The sequence below is a fragment of the Ranitomeya variabilis genome, chromosome 6 (genome assembly GCF_051348905.1).
Source record: "Ranitomeya variabilis isolate aRanVar5 chromosome 6, aRanVar5.hap1, whole genome shotgun sequence".
NCBI lineage: Eukaryota > Metazoa > Chordata > Amphibia > Anura > Dendrobatidae > Ranitomeya > Ranitomeya variabilis.
In genome coordinates this window covers 529,830,057-529,850,580 of record NC_135237.1, presented here as the reverse complement: position 1 = coordinate 529,850,580, position 20,524 = coordinate 529,830,057, and positions in this window count along the sequence as shown.

Genomic DNA, 20,524 nt, shown 5'->3' with positions numbered 1-20,524 from the left:
ACGGCCGTAATACGCAGAAAAGTCCCCAAAATAGTGATACGTATGTCATCCATAGGCAGGGTGTGTCAGCGTATTTTGCGCATGGCATCCTCCGTATGTAATCCGTATGGCATCCGTACTGCGATATCTTCTCGCAGGCTTGCAAAACCGACATCTAATGGATTTATGTGCTCAAATGTTCGTTAAAACATATATACAGTATATATATATATATATATATATATATGTAATTGAGACACACACACACATATATATATATATATATATATATATATATATATATATATATATATATATATATATACTGTATTTATATTTAATTCAGCGCGAGATATGTGAAAAGCCGGTAATTCAATTGTCGGCTTTTCATTTCTCCTTCACAAACCCGACATGATATGAGACATGGTTTACATACAGTAAACCATCTCATTTCCCTTTTTTTGCATATTCCACACTACTAATGTTAGTAGTGTGTATGTGCAAAATGTGGGCACTCTAGCTTGTAAAATAAATGGTTAAATGGTGGAAAAAATTGGCGTGGGCTCCCGCGCAATTTTCTCCACCAGAGTGGTAAAGATAGTGACTGAGGGCAGATATTAATAGCCTAGAGAGGGTCCATGGTTATTGGCCCCCCTGGCTACAAACATCTGCCCCCAGCCACCCCAGAAAAGGCACATCTGGAAGATGCGCCTATTCTGGCACTTGGCCACTCTCTTCCCATTCCCGTGTAGCGGTGGGATATGGGGTAATGAAGGGTTAATGTCACCTTGCTATTGTAAGGTGACATTAAGCCAGATTAATAATGGAGAGGCGTCAATTATGACACCTATCAATTATTAATCCAATAGTACGATATGTTAATAAAACACACACATTATTTACAAGTATTTTAAATTATATGAATTTGAGCGTGGGAACTTTTCCAAGGCTCCAGTTCATGAGGACATCTGGGCTTTATGTTGGGCTGGTGGTTAGGAGCACTAGAAATGACCAGATGAGCAAACTAGCAATACAGGACGAGCTCTGGGAAGTGGGAGCTCTGCTGACCGCAACCCCTAATCCTATAACAACAACTAGAAATAGCCGTGGAGCGTTCCTGACTCTGCCTAGACGCCTCTTCACAGCCTAAGAGCTAACTACCCCTAAAGATAGAAAATACAGCCTACCTTGCCTCAGAGAAATTCCCCAAAGAAATAGGCAGCCCCCACATATATTGACTGTGAGTTAAGATGGAAGTCACAAACACAGGAATGAAATAGGTTTCAGCATAGGAGGCCAGACTTAACTAAACAGACTGAAGATAGAAAAGGTATCTTTGCGGTCAGCATAAAAAACTAACAAAAAAACCACGCAGAGTGTGCAAAAGAAACCACCGCACTGACTCACGGCGCGGTGGTGCCACTCTGCATCCCAGAGCTTCCAGCTAACAAGATTAAATCATATTAGCAAGCTGGACAAAAACACAGTGGTAACAAATAAGCTAGCAGGGACTTAGCTTTTGCTGAAGTAGACAGGTCATCTGAAAGATCCAAGAGAACTGAACCAGTACTAGGACATTGACAGCTGGCATCAAGTAACGATCTGAGTGGAGTTAAATAGAGCAGCCAGCCAAGGCCTGAACGAGATCAGCTGGAGAAGGAATCTCAGAACCAGCAGCTCCACTCACAGCCACCAGAGGGAGTTCATGAACAGAACTCGCCGAAGTACCATTCATAACCACAGGAGGGAGCTCGAGAACAGAATTCACAACAGTACCCCCCCCTTGAGGAGGGGTCACCAAACCCTCACCAGAGCCTCCAGGCCGCTCCGGATGAGCCAAATGAAAGGCACGAACAAGATCGGCAGCATGAACATCAGAGGCAACTACCCAGGAATTATCCTCCTGACCATAACATTTCCACTTGACTAGGTACTGAAGTTTCCGTCTAGAGATACGAGAATGCAAAATCTTCTCCACCACATACTCCAACTCCCCCTCAACCAACACCGGGGCAGGAGGATCAACGGAGGGAACCATAGGAGCCACATATCTCCGCAACAACGACTTATGGAACACATTATGGATGGCGAAAGAAGCTGAAAGGTCCAAACGAAATGACACAGGATTAATAATTTTAGAAATCTTATAAGGACCAATGAAACGAGGCTTAAACTTAAGAGACGAAACCTTCATAGGAACAAAACGAGACGACAACCAAACCAAATCCCCAACACGAAGTCGGGGACCAACACAGCGACGGCGGTTAGCGAAACGTTGAGCCTTATCCTGTGACAATGTCAAATTGTCCACTACGTGAGTCCAAATTTGCTGCAACCTGTCCACCACAGAATCCACCCCAGGACAGTCCGAAGGCTCAACCTGCCCTGAAGAAAAACGAGGGTGGAAACCAGAATTACAGAAAAAAGGCGAAACCAAAGTGGCCGAGCTGGCCCGATTATTAAGGGCGAACTCAGCCAAAGGCAAGAAGGACACCCAATCATCCTGATCAGCAGAAACAAAGCATCTCAGATATGTTTCCAATGTCTGATTGGTTCGTTCGGTTTGGCCATTTGTCTGAGGATGGAAAGCTGAAGAAAAAGACAAATCAATGCCCATCTTAGCACAAAAGGACCGCCAAAATCTTGAAACAAACTGGGAACCTCTGTCTGACACAATGTTCTCCGGAATGCCATGTAAACGAACCACATGCTGGAAAAACAATGGAACCAAATCAGAGGAGGAAGGCAATTTAGGCAAAGGTACCAAATGGACCATCTTAGAGAAGCGATCACAAACCACCCAGATAACTGACATCCTCTGAGAGACAGGGAGATCTGAAATAAAATCCATGGAAATATGCGTCCAGGGCCTTTTCGGGACCGGCAAGGGCAAAAGCAACCCACTGGCACGAGAACAGCAAGGCTTAGCTCGAGCACAAGTCCCACAGGACTGCACAAATGACCGCACATCCCATGACAAGGAAGGCCACCAAAAGGACCTAGCCACCAGATCTCTGGTGCCAAAAATTCCCGGATGCCCTGCCAACACCGAGGAATGAACCTCGGAAATGACTCTGCTGGTCCACTTATCAGGAACAAACAGTCTGTCAGGTGGACAAGAGTCAGGTCTACCAGCCTGAAATCTCTGCAACACACGTCGCAAATCAGGAGAAATGGCCGACAAGATAACTTCCTCTTTAAGAATACCACCTGGTTCTGCGACTCCAGGAGAGTCAGGCACAAAGCTCCTTGAAAGAGCATCAGCCTTCACATTCTTTGAACCTGGTAAATACGAGACCACAAAGTCAAAACGGGAGAAAAACAATGACCAGCGGGCCTGTCTAGGATTCAGGCGTTTAGCAGACTCGAGATACATCAAATTTTTGTGATCAGTCAAGACCACCACACGATGCTTAGCACCCTTGAGCCAATGACGCCACTCCTCAAATGCCCACTTCATGGCCAGCAACTCCCGATTGCCAACATCATAATTCCGGTCAGCAGGTGAAAACTTCCTAGAGAAGAAAGCACATGGTCTCATTACCGAGCAACCAGGGCCTCTCTGCGACAAAACGGCCCCTGCCCCAATCTCAGAAGCATCCACTTCGACCTGAAAGGGAAGTGAGACATCAGGCTGGCACAAAACAGGCGCCGAAGTAAACCGGCGCTTCAACTCTTGGAAAGCATCCACGGCTGCAGGAGCCCAGTTAGCAACATCAGAACCTTTCTTGGTCATATCCGTCAAAGGTTTAACAACGCTAGAAAAATTAGCGATAAAACGACGGTAGAAGTTAGCAAAACCCAAGAACTTCTGAAGACTCTTAACTGACGTGGGTTGAGTCCAATCATGAATAGCTCGGACCTTGACTGGGTCCATCTCCACAGCAGTAGGGGAAAAAACAAACCCCAAAAAGGGAACCTTCTGTACTCCAAAGAGACACTTTGAGCCCTTAACAAACAAAGCATTCTCACGCAAAACCTGAAACACCATCCTGACCTGCTCCACATGTGAGTCCCAATCTTCAGAGAAAACCAGAATATCATCCAGATAAACAATCATAAATTTATCCAGATACTTCCGGAAAATATCATGCATAAAGGACTGAAACACTGAGGGAGCATTAGAGAGCCCAAAAGGCATCGCCAAGTACTCAAAATGACCTTCGGGCGTATTAAATGCTGTCTTCCATTCATCTCCTTGCTTAATGCGCACAAGGTTGTATGCACCACGAAGATCTATCTTGGTGAACCACTTGGCACCTTTAATCCGGGCAAACAAGTCCAACAACAGAGGCAAAGGATACTGAAATTTAACAGTGATTTTATTCAGAAGCCGATAGTCAATACAAGGTCTCAAAGATCCATCCTTCTTGGCCACAAAAAAGAATCCCGCACCAAGAGGGGAAGAGGATGGACGGATATGCCCCTTCTCCAGAGACTCCTTGATATACGAACGCATTGCGGCATGCTCAGGTACAGACAGATTAAATTGTCTTCCCTTAGGAAATTTACTACCTGGAATCAAATTTATGGCGCAGTCACAGTCCCTATGAGGAGGCAGAGCACTGGACCTGGACTCGCTGAATACATCCTGATAATCAGACAAATACTCAGGAACTTCCGAAGGAGTAGAGGAAGCAATAGACACCGGCGGGGAATCAGCATGCATGAATTCCCTGACAGCCCCAACTTGACACAGACATTGCCTTCCAATCCAAGACTGGATTGTGGGTCTGTAACCATGGCAGACCCAAAACGACCAAATCATGCATTTTGTGCAGAACAAGAAAACGAATCACCTCCCGATGTTCAGGAGTCATGCACATGGTTACCTGCGTCCAAAACTGTGGTTTATTTTCCGCCAATGGCGTAGCATCAATACCTCTAAGAGGAATAGGATTTACCAACGGTTCAAGAACAAAACCACAGCGCTTGGTAAATGACAGATCCATAAGACTCAGGGCAGCACCTGAATCCACAAACGCCATAACAGGGTAAGAAGACAATGAGCAAATTAAAGTCACAGACAAAATAAATTTAGGTTGCAAATTACCATTGGCGACAGGACTAACAACCCTTGTTAGGCGTTTAGAGCATGCTGATATAACATGTGTAGAATCACCACAGTAAAAACACAACCCATTCTGACGTCTATGATTTTTCCGCTCATTTCTAGTCTGAATTCTATCACATTGCATTAAATCAGGTGTTTGTTCAGACAACACCACCAGAGGATTAGCGGTTTTGCGCTCCCGCAAACGCCGGTCAATTTGAATAGCCAGCGCCATGGAATCATTCAGACTTGTAGGAATGGGGAAACCCACCGTCACATTCTTAATGGCTTCAGAAAGGCCATTTCTGAAATTTGCGGCCAGAGCACACTCATTCCACTGAGTAAGCACGGACCATTTCCGAAATTTTTGGCAATACACTTCAGCTTCATCCTGGCCCTGAGAAATAGCCAGCAAGGCTTTTTCTGCCTGAACTTCAAGATTGGGTTCCTCGTAAAGCAATCCGAGCGCCAGAAAAAACGCATCAATATTTGCCAATGCCGGATCTCCTGGCGCTAGCGAGAAAGCCCAATCCTGAGGGTCGCCCCGTAAAAAAGAGATAACAATTTTAACTTGCTGAGCTGAATCTCCAGATGAACGGGGTCTCAGAGATAGAAACAATTTACAATTATTCCTGAAATTCCTAAACTTAAATCGGTCTCCAGAAAACAGTTCAGGAATAGGTATTTTAGGTTCAGACATTGGACTACTGGTAACAAAATCTTGTATGCCCTGCACACGAGCAGCAAGCTGGTCTACACTTGTAATCAAGGTCTGGACATTCATGTCTGCAGCAAGCACAAGCCACTCAGAGGTAAAGGGGAGGAAGAGAGGAAAAAAAAAAAAAAAACTCAGAATTTCCTTTCTTATAATCCCACTTCAGCAATGCATTAAACATTCAATGTTGGCCTGGCATACTGTTATGACCCCAATGGCAGAGGGTCTCAGAAATAATTACTAAGTCTGCAAACACAAAAAACCAGCTCATAGGGCAGTGGTAACTGAGCTGACCATATATCTAATCCTAGCACCACAAATAGCAGCAGCCGGGGAACGTGCCTACGTTGGTTCTAGACGTCTCGCGCCAGCCGGAGAACTAATTAACCCTAGAAGGGAAAAGAAAGACCTTTCTTGCCTCCAGAGAAAAGACCCCAAAAGTTGGATACAAGCCCCCAAAAAATAATAACGGTGAGGTAAGAGGAAAAGACAAACGTAAGAATGAGCTAGGTATTTAGCAAAGAGAGGCCCACTAGCTAATAGCAGAATATAGTAAGATGACTTATATGGTCAGCAAAAACCCTATCAAAATATCCACGCTGGATATTCAAGAACCCCCGAACCGTCTAACGGCCCGGGGGGAGAACACCAGCCCCCTAGAGCTTCCAGCAAGGTCAGGAATCACATTTAGTACAAGCTGGACAAAAATGAGAGCAAGCAAATAACCAAAAAACAAAGAAGCAGGACTTAGCTTAATTTTGCACGAACCCGGACCAGCAGACAGGAGCAAACAGAAAGGATCTGATTACAACGATGCCAGGCACTGGACTAAGGATCCAGGAAGCTTATATAGCAACTCCCCTGGACTAACGACCCAGGTGGGTGCCAAACTGAGGAAAGACAATCCCAGAGTCAAATCACTAGTAACCACAAGAGGGAGCCAAAAAGTCTAATTCACAACAGAGTTCATGAACAGAACTCGCTGAAGTACCATTCATAACCACAGGAGGGAGCTCGAGAACAGAATTCACAACAGACATCCAGCAGAGGGCGCCTCACCGCGACTCAAGGTAACTACAGGTCATTCCCCTGCAATCCATTCATTCCCGGGGGTTTTACAGCCATGAGCACTGCTTTAGCACAGCTCCTGGCTGTAAAATGATTTAACTCCTTCAGATGGATTTACTTCGTGGGACTTGAACTGAGCGTCGGAAGGTATGAGATATTGTTGTTTTTTTATTTTTCCTTTGTTACAGAACGAGGGTCATCAGGTGAATTACCAGTATAATAAAATATTACAACAACCTGTGTCTTTATTTCATTAAAATACTTGTAAATAATGTGTGTGTGTTTTATTAACCATTTCGTACTATTGGATTAATAATGTATAGGTGTCATAATTGACACCTCTCCATTATTAATCTGGCTTAATGTCACCTTACAATAGCAAGGTGACATTAACCCTTTATTACCCCATATCCCACCGCTACAAGGGAATGGCAAGAGAGAGGCCAAGTGCCAGAATAGGCGCATCTTCCAGATGTGCCTTTTCTGGGGTGGCTGGGGGCAGATGTTTGTAGCCAGGGGGGCCAATAACCATGGACCCTCTCTAACCTATTAATATCTGCCCTCAGTCACTGGCTTTACCACTCTGGCGGAGAAAATTGCGTGGGAGCCCACGCCAATTTTTTCCGCGATTTAACCCTTTATTTTACAAGCTACAGTGCCCAAATTTTGCACATACACACTACTAACATTAGTAGTGTGGAATATGTAAAAAAAAGGGATATGAGATGGTTTACTGTATGTAAACCATGTCTCATATCCTGTCTGGTTTGTGAAGGAGAAATGAAAAGCCGGCAATTGAATTACCGGCTTTTCTATAGAACACTGCTGCGTATTTCTCGCAAGTCACACTGCTGGTCCTTGTGTAATCCGTATTTTTCTCACCCCCATAGACTTTCATTGGCGATTTTTTTGTGCAATACAGTGACAAACGCAGCATGCTGTGATTTTGTACGGCCGTAGAAGACCGTATAATACGGATCCATAAAATATGGCTGATAGGAGCTGGGCCATAGAGAATCATTGGGCCGTGTGTTATGCGTATTTTACGGGTGTATTTTCTGCGCTCATACGTCCGTAAAACACGCCAGTGTGACGTCGGCCTTAAACTGAGCAGATATGTGCTGCTCTATTCATAGTCTCTAATATGGTGATATCAGTCATACAAACATTTAGTTAAGTTGCAGCTCACGTGCACATTCACACCTCTCATAGGGCGAAACAAACCCCATGTGTAGCCAGTCAGTGAAGATCTCAGTGGTTGGACCCTCATCGTTCGAGTTATCACATATCCTATGAAATTGCAGGTTTTTCACAAAGCAATGAGCAAAAAAAATCTCAACTAAATTTAAAGAAAAAAATCCAATAAAGACAAGGAAGCTTGGGCCAATTAGAAAAAATATATTTTATTAGGTCAAAGAAGATTAAACCTTAAATAAAATCATAGGAAATACAGATGCAGAATAAGCTGTCTGCACAGGAAATATACTAAAGCCTATAAGAGTATATTAGAAGGCATACATACAAAACCTACTTATAAACCTAAACTAATAGGTTCAAAAGCTTATTTCAAATGGTGTCCAACAACACCAGATATATAGATGCAAAAAAAAATATAATTACATAGACCGAAGTCTTAGAGTGCATAATACACAGATCATTATATGCCTGAGGGCTCGTGTGAGACAGTGAGGGCATAAGACACACAGTAGCAACAGTGCAATAGGATAGATAAATATATATACACACAGGTGCTATTGGCGATAGCCACATGGAGGTAAATACATATAGGTAGGGTTGAGCGAAACGGGTCGGCCATTTTCAGAAGTCGCCGACTTTTGGCAAAGTCGGGTTTCATGAAACCCAACCCGACCCCTGTGTGGGGTCGGCCATGAGGTCGGCGATCTTCTGAATCTGGTATCGGAATTCCAATACCGAGTTCCGATATGTTTGCGATATCGGGAATCGGTATCGGAATCCATATTTAAGTGTAAAATAAAGAATAAAAAAAAAATATATTGATATACTCACCTCTCCGACGCAGCCCAATGTAACCGGCAGCTTCGGTACCTCAGAATGAGCGCTTGAAACACCTTAGATGACATCGTGGCCTGTGATTGGTCGCGTGGCGGTCACGTGACCGCCACGCGACCAATCACAGGCCGCGACGTCATCTAAGGTCTTTCAAGCGCTCATTCTGAGGTACCGAAGCTGCCGGTTACATTGGGCTGCGTCGGAGAGGTGAGTATATCAATATTTTTTATTTTTATTCTTTATTTTACACTTAAATATGGATCCCAGGGCCTGAAGGAGAGTTTCCTCTCCTTCAGACCCTGGGAACCATAGTATCCCATTGCACTGCATTGGGTTTCGTGTTTCGGCCGACCCCGACTTTTTTATAGGATCGGCCGATTTCACTCGACCTGACTTTTGAGAAAGTCGGGTTTCGTGAAACCCGACCCGATCCTATAAAAATAAAAGTCGCTCAACCCTACATATAGGGCATAAAATGCATTAGTGTAGGTCACAGTGACCCCATTTAACCAATTAGTCCAGTGATCAATAAAGGCTCCTATATAGGACTCCTATATGAGGTTGCAAAGGCGGTAGGTGTATATAATTGCAAAGGGTAAAGAATAAAGAGTCTCTAACGCAGTAGGTATGAGGATGTATATTACCTAGCAGTGCAGCGCAGAGTCCCGACGCGCATTTTGCATGATGATTCTGCAAGGAGTTTGTATGTTCTCCATGTTTGCGTGGGTTTCCTATGGGTACTCGGGTTTCCTCCCACATTCCAAAGACATACTGATAGGGAATTTAGATTGTGAGCCGCATTGGGGACAGCAATGATAATGTTTGCAAAACTGTAAAGTGCTGTGGAATATGTTAGCGCTATATAAAAATAAATATTATTATTATTATTATGCTTCTTCTTGGGGGGTAATTACCCCCTAGGAATAAGCATCACGTGAAACACGCATCGGGGCTCTGCGCTGCACTGCCAGTTAATATACATCCTCTAACCCAGTGTTTCTCAACTCCAGTCCTCAAGACCCCACAACAGGTCATGTTTTCAGGATTTCCTTAGTATTGCACTGGTGATAATTTCATTACCTGCTCAAGCATTAATTCCATCGCCTATGCAATACTAAGGAAATCCTGAAAAAATGACCTGTTGTGGGGTCTTGAGGACTGGAGTTGAGAAACACTGCTCTAACCTACTGCATTAGAGACTCTTTATTCTTTACCCTTTGCAATTATATACACTTACCGCCATTGCAACCTCATATAGGAGCCCTATATAGGAGCCTTTATTGTTCACGGGACTAATTGGTTAAATGGGGTCACTGTGACCTACACTAATGCACTTTATGCCCTATATGTATTCACCTCCATGTGGCTATCGCCAATAGCACCTGGTGTATATATATTTATCTATCCTATTGCACTGTTGCTACTGTGTCTCTTATGCCCTCACTGCCAACTTGTGGTAGGAACCTTCAATATTAGCAGACTCACACGAGCCCTCAGGCATATAATGTTCTGTGTATTATGCACTCCTACTAAGACTTCGGTCTATGTAATTATATATTTTTTGCATATAATATATCTGGTGTTGTTGGACACCATTTGAAATAAGCTTTTGTACCTATTAGTTTAGGTTTATAAATAGGTTTTGTATGTATGCCTTCTAATATACTTTCATAGGCTTTAGTATATTTCCTGTGCAGACAGCTTATTCTGCATCCGTATTTCCTTTGATTTTATTTAAGGTTTAATCTTCTTTGACCTAATAAAATATATTTCTTTTAATTGGCCCAAGCTTCCTTGTCTTTATAGGATTTGTATGTTTAAATGGAAATGCCTTCTATTTAGGCTTGTAATAGGTGGATTAAATTTAAAGGTACCTGTCGGCAGGATTGTGCTCAGTAAACTACATACAGTGTCAGGTCGGCGCGCTTATACTGATTACAATGTTACCTTGGTTCATGAAATCAGTTTTGTGGCTGTTGTTTAATCGTTATTTGCAGTTTTCGGTTAATGAGGTTCTCGTGCCTTGGGGCTGCCTGTGGGGGGAGGGTTATGTGATGCTCTACTTAAATATTCATGCTTTTGGCTTTTGAGAAATCACTGATCCCTCAGTGACCTTCTTCCTATTTTACATACTGCACAGAATATGGTTTGAAAAATAAAAATCACATTCATCAGGCAGGAGCCGGTGGCAGTGCCTGCGCTGTAGCATGATGCGGTGGATAATATGCCTGTTTTAATTTCATTTAGACATTTTTTTCCCCAACAAAACTATCTTAATCAAAATGAGGCTGGTGGCCGTGCCTACGTAGTAGTATCTACTAGATGCTATTACGCAGGGGCTGCCACCGGCACCATTTTGCTAGAGAAAAAAAATTATCTCAATCACATTGGTGCCTGGGGCGCCTGCGCAGTAGCATCTGTCAGAACGAGATAGATGCTACTGCGCAGGTGCTGCCGCCATTTTGGTAGAGAGAAAAAAATTAGGCTCCATCAAGATAGAACACGATAGATGCTACTGCGCAGGTGCTGCTGCCATTTTCGTAGAGAGAAAAAAATGAGACTCCATCAAGATAGAACACGATAGATGCTACTGCGCATCTGTCATGTTCTATCTTGATAGAGCCTAACATAGAGGGCAGGTTGCTGACTGATTAGTGACCTGTCATAAGCCCATAAGGATGAATATCTAAGCAGAGCACCTCGTTAAGTCACCCAAAGGCCCGCCCACAGTCCTGCCCACAGCCCCACCCACAGTCCTGCCCACAGCCCCGCCCACAGGCCCACCCCAAAGCACGAGAATCTCTTTAACTGAAAACTACAAATACAGATTAAACAACCACAAGATGATTTCATCAACCCAGGTATCATTTTAATCAGTACAACAGTGCAAACCTGACACTGTGTCAGTGTCATGTGTGAAAAGTTTAAGTTGCAATATGTTGAGTGCACTACGAGAACATTACGCAAACGCATCTCAGAACATGTGTATGATGCACAAAATAAAGACACACGCAACCCATCAGGCGCTTCAACATTTTTTTCACCAACATAATGGTGACATTAGTTATCTTAGGGTAAATGCTGTTGAAAAAGTTCTTCCCCTAAGAGACGCGGTGACATATCTCGTAATTTAAAATATAAAGAGGCTTCATAGATTCTCAAACTAAATAGTCGCGTGCCAAATGGCATGTATATTAGAACTGATTTAATGTATCTTTACTAAGTGTTAGAAAAATAAAAGACTATATATTTTTAAAGTTGAAAATCAGATAATCTGTGTACTTCACATCCTATCTGTTTATTATTTAAACAACGATCGGGAGAACTATGCCATACAATGAATAAGAACACAGTTCAAAACACATCAGTAAACATGCCTCTGATAAGCACTTTTTTAATACTTTAATTTTTTAACAATTTATTCAATAAAACATTGTTTTTAAGATAATTTTTCCTCAGTCCTGTGCTGGATTTCCCTTTCCAGTGTCAACTATCCAAAACAACTGACAACTTCTGTTGCTGGATTGGCTACTCGACTTCCTTTCTTTTGCAGCTGCACAGCGGTATACCTTGTACATAATTTTTTGAAATGTGGAGGAGACTCCAAGTAGGGTCTCCATTTGGTGGGTTGCCTGTAGTGGAAGGGGTCTTAGAGCACCTGGCCTACACCTGTCACTTATCCATCTCTTACTGATAAATTTGTAAGATAGAAATGCTGGTCCAGGCCCTGTCCCATCCAACCATGATGCACCATTATAAAATTTCTACTGTGGGTCAATTGATGCCACTTCTCCTGCTGTCTGACCCTAACTATTTAAAAATGTTCGGACTTCAAGTTGGGTCTCCTTCATGTGTGTTGCTTGTAGCAGTAGGGCTCCCAGACCGGCAGGCTTGTGCTTACTTTCAGTCAACTACCTGTATTACCATCCTTAAATGTTTTTAATAATAGTAGTCTAGCACACTGATAGTTGTGCCACCTGAGTGTGGCTGAGCAAAACTGTAGTCTTAAGTTGTTGCATGAGGTATCAGGGCTCCCAACACAGCAGGCCTACACCCATCCCTCACCCACCTCTTAATTTCAAATTTATTTAAAATCTGTAAATTCTGGCCCAGTCTCATACATGGCCCATGCCTGACTGCTGCACCATTATAAAATTTGTACTGTTTGTGAATTGATGCCACTTTTCCTGGTGTCTAATCCTAATTTTTGAAAATGTTTGGTCTCTGAGTTGGGTCTCCTTCATGTGTGTTGCCTGTAGCAGTAGGCCTCCCAGACCAGCAGGCCTGCATATACTTTCAATAAACTACCTGCATTACTAGTCTTAAATGTTTCTAACAATAGCAGTCTACAAAGCTGATATCTGTGCCACGTGAGTGTGGCTGAGCAGAAAAGCATTTTGAACTGTTTCATGAGGTATCAGGGCTCCCAGCACAGCAGGCCTACACTGGTCCCTCACCCACCTCTCAATTTTAACTTACCATATATACTCGTGTATAAGCCGAGATTTTCAGCACTTTTTTTCTGCTGAAAATGCCCCTCTCGGCTTATACACGAGTCATTGCCGGCGGGGGAGTGGGCTGGGGGAGCAGAAGACATCATACTCATCCTCCTGGTGTTATCGCTGCATATCAGTCCCTGCATCTCCGTCTTCCTGTCTTCATTCCTATGCTGAGCGGTCATGCTCATTAAAGTAATGAATATGCACGTGTCTCCACTCCCATAGGCGTGGAGCGCATATTCATTACTTTACTGAGCGGTATCATTGACCACTCAGCACAGGAAGGAAGACAGGAAGTGAGATGCCAGCGCCCGAGATGCAGGGACTAATATGCAGAGCCAGGAGGGTGAGTAGGACTGGGGAAGGGTGAGCCATGCATTATTCACCTGTCCCCGTTCCACCGCCGCACTGTGTCTTCCGGATCCTCTGGCTGTCACGTTCAGGTCAGAGGGCACGATGACGTGGTTAGTGCGCGCCCTCTGCCTGAACAGTCACTGCAGAGAGTCGGCGATGCTGAGGAGCATGGGGCAGCGACTAGAGGTTTGTCATTTTGTTTTTATTTATTTTTTTAATCGCAGCAGCATTATATGGGGCATATTTTAATATTGCACATCTTATGGGGCCATCATTAACCTTTATGCAGCAGTATATGGGGCATATTTTAATATGGAGCATCTTATGGGGCCCATCATTAACCTTTGTGCAGCATTATATGGGGCATATTTTTCTATGGAGCATCTTATAGGGCCATCACTAAGCTTTGTGCAGCATTATATGTGGCATATTTTTGTATGGAACATCTTATGGGGCCCATCATGAACTTTATGGAGCATTATATTAAGTGTATTTTCTATGGAGCATCTTATGGGGCTCCTGATTCAATATAGATATTCAAAAACATTTAACATGTCTCAATTAATTTTGAAATTTACCAGTAGCTGCAGCATTTCCCACCCTAGGCTTATACTTGAGTCAATAAATTTTCCCAGTATTTTGTGTCAAAATTAGGTGTCTTGGGTTATACTCGAGTCAGCTTATGCTCGAGTATATACAGTAAATTCATATCTGTCAATGACGGTCCTGACCATGCCTCATGCATGGCCCATGCCTGACTGCTGCACCATTATAACATTTCTACTGTGAGTCAATTGATGCCACTTTTTCTGGTTTCAGCTCTTAAGTTTTGGAAATGTTTGGACTCCAAGTTGAGACTCCTTCATGTGTGCTGTGTGAATTTGGCAGGGCTCTCAGAGCACCAAACCTGCACCTGTCACTCATCCACCTGTTACTAATCAAAGTTTCAGCTAGAAATGCTGTTCCAAGCCCTCTCCCATGCATCCATGCTGCACAATAATGCTATTTGCACTTTGGGTCAATTGATGCCACTTTTCCTGGTGTTTGCCCCTAATTTGAGCTGTTTGACAGCTTTTGGGACCCCCCGAAGGTGTTGACTTTGTTTGATTTTGCTGCCCAGTGAATGGGGTTCAGATACATTCAGCAATCCTAAACGAATAAGTTTTGCTCATCTCTAGTGAAAATATCATTGGATTTCAATCATTGGATGCCAATCTTTTGGTCCACTGGTGGAGGTGTATGGCAGCTGCTTATCCTTTTTTCCAATTGGAACCACATGAATGTTTGACCCAACATAGACTGCATATTAAGGGGGTCAAGAGGGAGAGCTGCCATCAATCTAGTGCTGCCATCTAATGTGTATGGGTAAAAATTTTGAAGTCTGACCAGGGTCACTTTATATTGTAATAATGCTGGAATGCTTCAAAATATCTCATTAATTTTGAGTTTGTTTTTTAATGACACATTGTACTTTAAGATAATCGTAAATTGATGTAAATATTTTCTGCGTTTATTATAAAAATATCAGAAATTTTACAAAAATGTACACAAATTAGCAACTTTCAAACTTTGAATGATTATCCCTTTAATCCAGATAGTCATACCACACAAAAACATTAATAAATAACATTTCCCTCATGTATACTTTACATCAGCACCATTTGTAAAATTTTGTTTTTTTATTCGCATTTTAGAAGGTTTAAAAATGTAGCAGTCATTTTTCATTTTTTTTAAGAAAATGTACAAAATGTATTTTTTTAGGGACCTATTAAGTTTTGAAGTGGCTTTGGGGGTACTATATATTGGAAACTCCCAAAAATTACACCATTTTGAAAACAGCACCCTTCAACATATTCAAAATAGCTTTCAGGTAGTTTGTTAACCTTTCAAGTGATTTTCTGGAATTAATGCAAAGTGGCATAACAGGAATGAAGAAAAATTTTTTTAAATTAAAATGTTGACAACTTCTGAACAGGCCATTGTAGCTGGCAGACAGACTTTAAAGCCATTATTTGGTCATGAATTGCCATGGCAAACATCAGAACCACACGATCAAGATCTCAGGGTGTCGATGGGGTTGAAGAGGGAGCCCGCACACTCTGTTAACCATCTAGATGCTGTAGACATCAGCATTTAAGGGGTTAAATGAAAATAGTCAGTACTATGGGAAAGTATTTTCGACAATGGAGGCTAAAGCCCAATCCATCAAAAACAGAAGTATGTTGCTTTCACTTACACAACGCAAGTGCTAAGACTGAACTCAAAGTACGTTTTGAAGGTCAACTTGTCAAACACAACTTCAATCCCAAGTATTTAGGCATAATCCTTGATAGAAGCCTAACCTTCAAATCTCACTTGGAAAAGACAGCACAGAAACTGAAAGCACGGAATAATATTATTCAGAAACTCTGCAGATCCTCCTGGGGTTCCTCCACACCTGTCTTGCGAACGTCTACCCTTGCCTTGGTGTACTCTGCCGCAGAATATTGTGCTCCAGTATGGCTGAATAGTTGTCATGTGAATGCAATCGACAATCAGTTGAACAACTCTATGCGCATAATTTCTGTTGCTATCAGACCTACGCCCATCCAGTGGTTACCTGTCTTCACCCATATCGCATCTGCAAATCTGAGAAGACAAAAGCTCCTACTTAAAGAATACACCAAAGTAGTGCATAATGAAAATCTCCCAACACATCAAAATATCCAAGATGTTCAAATACAGCGACTGAAATCAAGACATCCACCCATCCGAACCGCAATTACCCTGTATGAACATGATTTCAATTTAGAAGAGAAATGGCGTGAACTTTGGGTCAGTGCAGTAGACGGTGAGCCTCAAGCGTTTCCCCAAATTCAAAATCCACCACCAGGCTTCAATCTGCAAAGGAAAACCTGGGTCACTTTGAATCGTATCAGAACAAACTTTGGCATCTGTGCAGATCTTATGCATAAGTGGGGAAAATCTGACTCTCCAGGCTGTGATTGTGGAGCTGACCATCAAACAATTCAGCACATTGTCGAGGAATGTCCCCTCAGATCTTATACTGGTGACAAGAATGATTTCTATACTGGAAATGACAATGTTACTGCATACATAGAAAATCTCAATATCCGACTCTGATTTCTGTTCCTTTGTACTTTTCAATCACTGTTTATCATTTATGTATTATTATATGATGTTTAAATATATGTTCATACGATTAAATAAAAGTCAGTACCAACACTAATCGTGGCTGATGCAGCAAGTTGTCAGCTATATGGTACAGCTGATTGCTACAGGATTGTCACTCGTCGGGGGATGCTAGTCTCTTACACTGCAGGTCAGTAAAAAGACGTATTGGTGGTCACTAAGGGGTAAAATAAAGAAATATTTTCTTTATTAGTGAATAATAGTAATTCAGTGAAAAAAATGGTTAAAAATCCAAATTCATAGCATGACAGGATTCATGGAGAAGGCATAGTAAATATCAAGTGTTTCAGGTGTACAATACCCTTAGTCATGATTATAACTGACCATTGAGGTTAGATTTGGTCTGAGAGACAATCTGGGTCCTCATCTTTCCTGGCACATGACAGCTGATTTGACCAACTGTCATGTGCCTCCAACATGACAACAAGTTAACATGTTGAGTGCCACTGTCAATCACTATCTGTGGTATTTAACGCCGTAGGCGCGTCATAAAATCCACCCATAGGTACTCCTGTCACGTGATCACCGGGCACCAATGGGTTGGCAGAGGAGATGATGATTTCTGCTACATACAGTATATCAGAGATGAAGCACTGGTATAAGTAGCACCGGAGATCAAGTGATCGCAGCTTCAAGTCTCCTAAGGGGACTATTGATGCAAGTAAAAAGTAAAAAAAAGTTTTAGAAAATATTAAAAATATATATACTGTATATAAGTTAAAATCACCCCTCTTTTGCCCCATTCAAAATAAAACAATAGGAAAAAAATACACTTTTAGTATCCCTGCATTCAGAAATGTCAACTCTACCAAAATATAAAGTTAATTGATCTGACTGGTAATGGAGTAACAAGTAAAAAAAAATAAAAATTCCATAATTATAATTTTTTGGTCACAGCAACATTGCAATAAAATGCAATAGAAGGCGATCAAAACATTGTATCTACACCAACATGGTATCAATAAAAAGGATGGATCGGTGCACAAAAATAGGCTTACACTCAGCCCCATATTTTAAAAAATGGAGACTCTACGGTTCTCGGAATATGATGCCATTATTTTTCGAACAAACTTTGGATTTTTTTCACCACTTAAATAAAAAGAACCTATACATTTTTTTTTTTACAATTTCACTGCACTTGGAATTTTTTTTACAGTACACTGTATGCTAAAATCAATGGTGTCGTTCAAAACGACAACTCGTCCTCGTACAACAAGCTATATTAATGTAAAAATATAAAAAAGCTTTGTCACTGAGAAGAAGGGGAGCGAAAAAATGAAAACTCAAAAAGGGAAAATTGCAAGGTCATGAAGGGGTTAATAAATAGCAATAATTATACACATTTGACCCCCAGTGAAATTTTGGAAACCTATAAAATAAGGGATAGAGAAGGAGTTAAATAGAAAAATGAATGGAGGAATGGTGGAGACACTGGCGAGTTTTTGCATTTTCTGTATTTAATGTTCCATTAAGTACACTTTGCCTAGTAGCTGACAAACAGTGGCTGTAAATCCTAGTTCAATAATAATTACTCTGAATCTAATGTAATGGGACGGCTACCCAGAATGAATTGACTGCAGTACATATTCCAATAAATATTTGCCAATTAAGTAATGTAATTTTCTTTAGTGATGCCATTTGTAAAGTTATTTTAACCACAAAAGATTATTTAAATTACATTTGCGGTTATAATATGGGATGTAAACCCCTTATTGATTCAAAGTCACATAGTATATGACCAGGAGGACGGTATATCACAAATGTGTCCTGGCAAATATGGGCAAATAAAGGAAAAGGATGGATAATGATTGTAACAATTAAATCCCTATAGAAATTAGTCATTAATTGTACAGTTCTCTATCTCATTCTTTGTAAGGACAACAAAAAAATACTGTATACAGTAAAGGATTTTCATCTCAGGAGCCTGTTGCCACAAATGTATGCCTTTTACTCCATCTATCGACTAGGACAGTCGATGGATGGAATTAACGTTTTCTGGTTTTGGAAAACTCCTGTCCTTTTTCTATCATTAAAAAAAAATCTATTCTTTACTTACCTTCCCCAGGTCCAGCACCGAATCTCAGCCTCCACTCAAGGAGTCTGCTACTGTCCACAGCACCGATGTCACATCTACAGGGCTGCAGCCAATCGATGAGCTGGATCAGGGAGGGTGGGAATGCACAGTTTATTTTTTATTAAAACCAACTACAACCAGGGGGTGGATTTTCCAAAATAGGAAAACCTCTTAAAATTCATGGGGCGGGAAGCTTTAGTTCTCAGTACTGTACAATTAACAGCAGTTGTTGCGCCAGTAGTTGTGCCAGTTCAATCACCTTTCAGAGAAGTTATGTTCTTGATCATAAGCCCTGACAGTAGAGGACGCTGGGTAGGTTGGTTCTATGGGACAACCTCAGAAGATACAAAGACACATAAGGATGTTTTATATAATCTCATGTAAAAATATTTTTATTATCTATGTTTAAGAAGCCGGAGCCCCAATTCATCATACCATCAATTTCCTTGCCAGTCTTGATGACAGGGTGTGGGGGAGTCAGACATTCCTGCTCCATGAATTAGTGTGAGGTATATGTCTCCTCGTCAATCTGCAGGATCTGACAACTGGTGTGAGCCTTTGCGTGCTACGCCTGAAATCTTACTACAGTACAGTCAGAAACATACTGTGAGTTGTGCCAAAATGTTGCTACTTTTGAAAGCTTTTATGCAACTTTTTTGGTGTAAAATCTTTCATGAACTGGGACATTTATGCGTACTACCATGGCAATTTACTGACATAATATGAAACAATTTTAATAAAGTTTTGTAACGTTTGTGATATATCAGCCAAGTGGATTGTACTAAGATATAATGCCAATTTACAACTCTTATCTGTAAAAAATAAATTATTATATCCTTAAAAGAACACATAACCAGAATATGAAATATTGCTTAAACAAGATTTTTTTTCATATATAAACACACTTTTTTTTAAAATTCCAAACTAAGTTATTGTTTTTGCTATCAAGAGCTTTGTTCAAAAAACAAATTAGTAATTTAGCAATTTTCACAGTAGCTTTTGGGGTTGTTTTAGACTCATAGTTCCTGTTCTTTTACTAAGCGTTTTCACTGCTTTCTTTATCATAAAAGTGGTTAAAAGAAGGCTTTCCTTTGAATGCTATTGACTCCCAAGGATCGTAATTGCAGGTGCCGAGTGTTGCCATTGCACCCCTTCTGATAACTCAGGATGCCATAAGCAATGTCTAACAGGCTGAGTGAGTGCAGAACTGACAGGTCTCATACACTGCAGTACACGAGTACTGCAGTGCACAAGACCAGTGGACAAAGAAAAAAATATTCATGTCTCACAGTAAGACTAATTGAAAAAGTCAAATAGCGCTCTTTCTATTCCAGCACCTGTCATGAACCTAAACTGCAGGTTTTAACCTGATATTAAATATTTCAACATTTGGGAAAAATTGCTTAACAAATTATGGGGTCAATTTTCTTCTATAAGCCCTTATGAAAATTACAAACATTTTTAGAAAAAAATTGCAAATATTTTCCAGAAATTTTTAAACATTTTACTGGAAAAAGCTTAACTTTTCACTATCACACCCAAATGTTTTAAATTTCTAT